The sequence below is a fragment of the Bos javanicus genome, chromosome 5, assembly GCF_032452875.1.
Source record: "Bos javanicus breed banteng chromosome 5, ARS-OSU_banteng_1.0, whole genome shotgun sequence".
Lineage (NCBI taxonomy): Eukaryota > Metazoa > Chordata > Mammalia > Artiodactyla > Bovidae > Bos > Bos javanicus.
Window position 1 is genome coordinate 110,393,787 of NC_083872.1, and position 7,754 is coordinate 110,401,540.

A 7,754-nucleotide genomic window follows, 5' to 3' on the forward strand; every position below is an offset into this window, starting at 1 on the left:
GGGGCAGATGAGAGTATTAGGTTTATGGGCAATCTCCCTTGCCTTTTTTCCAAATGATAAAAAAAAAAAAAAGAGTCTATTTTTTAAAGAAATTAGGAGTATAGGCTGAGCCCCTGGGGCCTGCATCTGGGGAGCTGGAGGGAATGTGGGGGGGTCAGGCCTGGCTTAGAGCAGCTGCATAGCTTCCTAGAAGGCAGGCCGAGCACAAGGAGTGGGGCTCACTTCTGGTGAGAAGGGAGTGGGGGAGTCAGGAGCACCCAGCAGCCACGGCCCCCCTGGGTTAAGGAGGAGTCACCGTGGAGGTCAAGCTGAATGGAGGGAAGATGCCCCACCCCCAAGGAGAGCCCCCGTCCTCAGGGTCCCAGGGTCGGTGGCAAGGGTGCCCCTCTACACACACAGACAGCAGCCTGGCCCCACAGAGGACAGACTTGGCCATCCTCCAGTCTTCCAGGGCAGGCGTGAGGATGAAATGACACAGCGGAGGGAAAGTGGGACGCCGGCCACTCTGGGCACACAAACAGTGGCCACTGTCATCACGAGGTGGAAGAGAGGAAATGAACACCCAGGGCCACATCCTGGCCCGATCACAACAGGCGGCCTCCTTTCTGTCCCCTTCTTCCCGTCCCCACCACCTCTGACACCAGAGCCCTGGTTCCTTTCGGTACGGCTGCAGGGACGGGCACTGGGCTGGGGAGCAGCTGCCACTCTGAGTGTGGGGGACCCATGTGCACCCCGTCATCTCAACCTCCCACCCACATTCCCAACCCCTGCCTGAACTGCTCTCCCCACCATCTTCACCTGCCCCAGAGCCTGCTTTCAAGACAGGGCTGTCAGACAAGTGAATAAACCCCTTCTCAACCTTCAAGACTCACTTTACCTGCCACCTCCTCCAAGAAACACACCTGGCGCCTCCCTTCCTCCCAGCCCCGGGTACCTTCCTCCGCGCCCTACCCCGCCCAGTGCATGCCCAGTGACCACTTCTCCTGGAATGGTGATAGAGAATCTGTGGGCTGGGGGGCCATCCCCCCCTTTATATTGGTTTATCCAAGCACCTAGCATACTGTTCCTGCCTCACAGTGGGCATTTAATGAATGTTTGGTGGATGAATGAGAAGAAAGGTTGGGGGTGGGGTGGGGGGCCCAGTCCCTCTGTGGCACCCCTCCATCCTCTCTTCTCCCTGTGCGGTGGTAAAAGACCACACATCCCACCCCTCACCTACTCTGACCACGACAGAAACCTTCAGAAGCTCACCCTGGCACCAGGGGAACCTTGACGGGGCATCTGCTGGGCTTGCATCTGGAAAATTCGGTGTTTGAAGCTGAGCTCATTCATACTCCAGCAAGGAAATGCGTCAAGCTTGCTGCTGGACCAGAGAAGCAGGGCAGCGGTCCGGGAGGTGCGTGCCAGGAGCCCAGAGGCGCCCCGGCCAGGAAGCTGACCTCACGGGACTGACCACATGGGGGCTTCTGGAAGCACACGCGGAACTGCTTGAGTTGGAAATTGGGCTTTACGAGCCCTGGCTGCTTATGACAGGATGTCCCGTGATTGGGACAACTGACACAGGACAGCCTCCTGTGCGGTTGATGTCACCCCCATGCCCTGCTCTGGCTGGATGGTACAAGAACACGGAGTCGGATCAGGGCACCCCGCCTGCCCTGACCCCCATGGACTTCCTTCCTGCAGCGCTCACCATCTGTGCCTCCCAGCGCACGAGTGCACCACCGCATGCCAGCCCACGGCATGTACTCTCACGGGACCACCTTGCTTTATGGCTGGCAGGGGCTTTTCACATCTGTTAGCTGCCTTGGAGCTCACAAACACCCATGAGACAGGGGTAGTGCCATCAGGATCCCTGTTTGGCCATACCGGGTAACAAGGCCCAGGGAAAGGAGGTGGGAGGTCCTGCCTGGCGGCTGGACTCATGCCTTCTTCCTCGGACTCAGGGCCCCCACGCAGTGCACAAGCACTCAACTAGTGCACGAGGAAAGATGGGATGAAGATAGGCATCAGGTCAAATGTCATTTCCACCTCCCACCAGAGCTTCTGGACCTCCAAGGCCGCCTCCAAACAAAATGTCCCTCCATGGACATCCCAGGCAATCCAGTGTGAAGAATCCACCTTCCAACAGAAGGGATGTGGGTTCAAACCCTGGTCAGGGACTAACTTAAGATCCCACATGCCTCAGAGCAAACTACGCCCGAGCTCCACCCTGGAGAGCCCAGGCACTGCAAAGAAAGATCCCGCCTGCTGCAACTAAAACCTGACGCAATCAAATATATATATATATATATTTTTTTTTTTTTTTTAAAACTCCTTCCAAATGTTCCCCCTGACCCCAGCTCATCCCAGACTCTTCCATAAGCCATCAAGGAATAGCAGAGGGCTGGTTCCCCTCGCCTCGCACCCAGCACCCACCCTTTCATCCAGTGCTCAGTATCAGACACCTCACCAAGTTTTGAGATAATGAACATCTTCATTCCTCAAAACACTCCTAAGAGAAGGTATGCTTCTCCCCAGGTCACACACAGCAAGCTGAGGCAAGGAGGTGATGTAATTTTCCAGGATCTGAACCCAATTCTTTGGAATCCACAGCCCCAGCTCGTAGTCCTCGAGCTGCCTTCAGGAGAAAGCCTGAATGGAATGTGGCTGAGCGAGGTTTGATGCGCAGAGCCCTGTGCGCCAAAAGCTGAGGTCCTCATGGAACAGTGTGCTACCATTCATAAGACCCAAAGCAAAACGGCCTTTCCGGAATGGAAAAGGTATCTTTTTCATCCAATCTGTTTAGCTGGACAGCAAACAGCTAGAAGCAAACTGCCCAGAGCTGCTGCTGGAGCTCCCAGCACCGGAAACTCCCAGGACCTCAGGAGGTCTTTGGGCTGGTGGCGTGGTACAGGGTGACCCCTCTTACGATTCACTCTGCCTATATTTACTGAGGACCTATTCTGTAGCAGGCATTGTTGCAACTGCCGAGAACACACTAGTGAACACAACAGACACAATCCCTGCCTTCCGAGAACTTCTGTTTAGAGAGGAGAGGGGGACGACAGAGGATGAGACGGTTGGATGGCATCACTGACTCAATTGACATGAGTTTGAGCAAGCTCCGAGAGATTGTGATGGACAGGGAAACCTGGGTGCTGCAGTCCTCTGCAGGTGTCGCAAAGAGTCGGACATAGCAACTGAACAACAACATAATGAAGAAGACAAATAGGCAAAATATAGACATACTGAATTCAGAATACTGATTAGATGTCAAGAAGAAAAATAAATGAGAGGAGGGAGATAGGACGCGTCCAGGTGGGGGCTAAAACTTTAGATAGGGTGAACCAATCCGCACCAAGAACTTGACTGTGAATAAAGACTTAAAAGAAATGGGAACAAAAGTCATACGGATATATAGGTGAAGAGTATTTCAGGCAGAGGGAAGAGCATGTGCAAAGGCCCTGGGGCTGGACCATGCCTGGTGAGTTCCAGGAAGAGCAAGGAAGCCAGTAAGGTCAAAGAGGTGACAGATGGCCGGGCAGGTGCAGTGAAAGGAGAAGCTGTTCCAGGGCTCGGAGCTAAGGAGTGACATTAACTCTGGCTGGATGTGGGGGGACAGAGAGGCATCAAGGATAATCTTCTAGTTTTATGCAGAGCAACTGAAAGAATACTGCCATTTCCCAAAGATGGGAGAGTGCATGAGAGGGACAGATTTTGGTGGAGGGTGAGGGACGGGATGAAGGGTATGGATTGTTATTGTCATTTAGTTGCTCAGTCATGTCACTCTTGCAACCTCATGGACTGTAGCCCGCCAGGCTCCTCTGTCCATGGGATTCCCCAGGCAAAAATACTGGAATGAGTTGCCATCTCCTCCAGATCTTCCTGACCCAGGGATCAAACTTGTGTCTCCTGCATTGGCAGGTAGATTATTTACCACTGAGCCCCACCAGGAAAGCCCAAAGGGAATGGATAGTGGTGGTGCTTTAGTCGCTAAATCATATCTGACTATTGCCACACCCTCAGCCTGCCAGGCTCCTCTGTCAATGGGATTTTCCAGGCAAGAATACTGGAGTGGGTTACCATTGCCTTCTCCAGGGGATCTTCTCAACCTGGGGATTGGACCCAGGGATAGAACTGCAGGCAGATTCTTTACCGAATGAGCTACCAGGGAGGGGATGGATAGCTGAAGCTTAATACTAAATACTTGAAAGGCCTAAGTTTAAGACGCTGACAGAGCAACTACGTATGTGTCAGTCATTTAAGGGAAATGTCTGTACTGGGCTAGAGATATAAATTGGGAGTTGGAGTCAGAGTAGAAACAGTACTTAAAGCTATGTCACTGAATGAGATCAGCAAAAAAAATGAGAATGGACAAAAACAGGGAAGAGAACATTTAAGGCATAGAACAATTAAAATGCTCTCCCAGAAGTCACACTCTCCAAAGTGAAGCTCCTCTCAACATCACTATTAAAGAAATGCAAATCAAAACGACAATGAGGTACCACCTCACACCATTCAGAAGGGCTAAAAAACCTACAAACAATAAATGTATGTAGAAAAGGGAGCCCTCCCACATTGTTGACTGCAGTGTAAACTGGTGCAGCCACTATGGAGAACAGTATGGTGTTTCCTTAAAAATCTAAAAACAGAACTACCATATGATCAGCAATCCCACTCCTAGACACATACCTGGAGAAAACTATAATTCAAAAAGATACATGCATCCCAGTGTTCACTGCAGCACTATTTACAATAGTCAGGTCATGGAAGCAAGCTAAATGTCCATCAACAAAGGAATGGAAAAAGATGATACGGTACATATATATACAATGGAATATTATTACTCCACCATAAAAAAGAACAAAGTAAAGCCATTTGCAGCAACACAGATGGACCTAGAGACTGTATACTAAGCGAAGTGAGTTAGACAGAGAAAGACAAATAGCATGATATCATTTAAATGTGGGATTTTTAAAAAAGAGCAGTACAAATAAACTTATTTACAAGACAGAGGTAGAATCACAGATGTAGAAAACAAACTTACAGTTACCACGGTTAAGGGGAGGGGAGGGATAAACGGGGAGATTGAGACTGACATACACACACTGCTGTATATAAAACAGACAACTAATAAGGACTACCGCATAGCAGAGGGAACTCTGCTAAAAGACTCTTAAAAAGACTGGAGAGAGATGTATACATATTTATAACTGATTCACTCTGCTTTACACTTGAAACTAACACAGCATTTTAATCAACTACTCATGCATACATGCTAAGTCACTTCAGTCGTGTCAGACTCTTTGTGACCCTATGGGCTGTAGCCCACCAGGCTCCTTTGGCCATGGGATTCTCCAGGAATACTGGAGTGGGTTGCCATGCCCTCCTCCAGGGGATCTTCTCGAGCAGGCATCAAACCCACGTTTCTTATGTCTCCTGCATTGGCAGGCCACTAGGGCCATCTGGGAAGCCCAAAATCAACTATACTCCAATAAAAACTGAAAAAAAAAAAGAGTGAAGCTCATAACGCAAGGTCTCCCCTTCACCACAGCTCCCCCTTTCTCCCTACACACACCCAGTAGATATGTGCAAACACACACACAGCATTTAAATTCCCCTTTCCTCTACCTCTTGGTGACATCATTCTGCTGAGAAGGAAATTCCCTTTGGAGGTTACTGTCATTTAACAAGAAAGTAGCCCACAGAAGGGAGAAAAAGTGCTCTGGGCACTGAGACAACAGTAGGGGCCCTTACAGAGCAGAGCAATCACCCCCAGACTCTGGTATTATATAAAGAACTATATTCAGATTTCAGCTCCAGCCACATCCATCAGTGTGAATCAGGAAGTTCAATTGCCCAGTCTTCCTTATTATGTTAAATGGGAATAACATTGGCTAGAAGGTAGCCTAGAACATAGTAAACAGTACACTAATATTTGTCAAATAAGTGAGGAATGAATGAATAAACGGTGAAAGAGCCTGACTCAAGGCAGATGATCAATAAATCTGCCAAATGCTAAATGAAAGACCTGTCTTTCCCTCCTTGATTTTTCCTTCTATCCCTTCCCCTTTTCTGCTGATGACACAACAGCAAACCCATGTATTTGATCATGGCCATACTGTTTACAAAGCTTTGCTTTCTACATTTTCTCAAATTTTGAACCTCGTGGCAGGTTTAGGAGGGCAAGAGATACAATCCCCCTGTCACAGATGAGGCAACTGAGACTCAGACAGGAAACAGCCTACAAACTCCAGGAAATTTTTAAGGCAGGGACAATAACAAAAACACGGCATTCAGCCCCAGGGTGGAGCATCGGTGTTGCCAAACCAAACCTGCCTGACATCCTGTTGGGTGGGTAAGAGGGCAGGTGAGGGAAAGACTCAGAAGTTTAGTGGAAGGGAAGGTATTTGTTTTGGGGGTCATGTGAGCAGTCCATTAAAAAAAAAAAACAAATGGGCACAGATCCCTGTTCCACACCCACTGGCCTGCCTGTTGCAGTCACATGGTCACAAAGGTCACACACTTTCTGTCAGCAGCTTCCAAGTCACCGGTGGCACAGGAGGTGGGCACAGGAGGTGGGCACAGGTTTGGGGGACAGGGAGAACTCTGGTGTAATAGGCTAGGGGAAAGGAGGGAGCATGAGGGGAAAGTAGGCAGAGACGAAGTCTGGAGGCACATGGGAGTCAATAGGCAGGGAAAAGCAGGAGGTCAGAAAAGGGGATGCATGATGGAGGACAGGGAGAGACAGATACAGAAGAGAGGTGAAGTGGGGAATCGGGTAGGAACTCATTGAGGCGGGCAAATCAGAGCACTTAGAAAGGCACAGGAAGGAAACTGGGGACAATGAATGGGAACCAAACTGAAAACTGGGAGCACTAAGAGACACTGAGAGTCGAGGGATGAAGGGAAGGGGTTGACTCAGGCAGGAAGTGAGGGATAGAGGAGAGACTCACAGGGAAGACGCACTGAGAGGGGGTACCCAGGGTCGGACCTGGGTCCCTGAGAGAACACACAGGTTAAGAGATGAGACGAAAGCGGTCACAGGATGGGAGTTGCAGACGGTCGGGGATCAAAGGGTGGAAGCTGGAGGCAGTAAGGGGACAATCATGGTTAATGGAGGACAGGCCTCAGAATCGGTGAACAAGTGGGGGGCTCGAAGGACTGTCCCGATAGAGCCCAAGGAGTCTGGGGCGTAGAGGAGGTTTGGGAAAGGGCCCCCCCTCCCTGGCCCCGCCTTCCCAGCGCCGTCACTCACCTCGGCTGACTCAGCACTTCGGCTTCCTTCCACTTCCGCAAACAGACGGGCCCAGGCCACGTGACAACCCGGCCACTGCTCTCCGCCAATCACTGAAGCCTGTGCTTCGCGAGAGCAAGGCGGGGGCGGGCCTCCGCCATGTTTTATAACTGCCCAATGGAAGGGGCTCCCATCGCCGAGGGAGGCCGGGCTTTGGGCTGGAGCCAATCCTCGGCGGCGGGGCGTGGCCACGTCTGTGAGAGGAGGAAGGTCCGTGTGACGGCTCCGGGGCAGACATGTTAATATCGGGCGAGAGGCTCAGTGTTCTCCACCCTACGCCTCCTGAAACGGTCAGAGGCCTGAAGGTTGAACGTGACTTAAACTACGGCTCCTAAAGATAAAAATAAAACCAGCAAAGATGTGCAGGGTATAACAATCAGGATACTGCTTTGATTTTGCCATGTTCCTCCAAGCTAAGTTTGCCAAATTTAGCAAATGGATTAAATTTGGGTTTCAGCCGAACAAAAAATGATTTTTT

General features: G+C 50.5%; 1 protein-coding gene across 5 annotated transcripts in view; it reads right to left on the reverse strand.

The window, feature by feature from the left end:
* The window catches only part of PLA2G6 (phospholipase A2 group VI), a 58,898-nt gene extending 51,521 nt beyond the window's left edge, over nucleotides 1-7,377 (reverse strand). For 2 of the 5 annotated variants that reach the window (XM_061418492.1, XM_061418493.1), the window contains exon 1: nucleotides 7,238-7,375. The gene's annotated coding sequence lies outside the window, so the exon portion shown is untranslated. Of the gene's footprint in view, nucleotides 1-7,237 lie in introns of all 5 variants that reach the window. The other 3 variants (XM_061418491.1, XM_061418490.1, XM_061418494.1) reach the window with 2 other exon arrangements.
* Nucleotides 7,378-7,754: the final 377 nt, after the last annotated feature.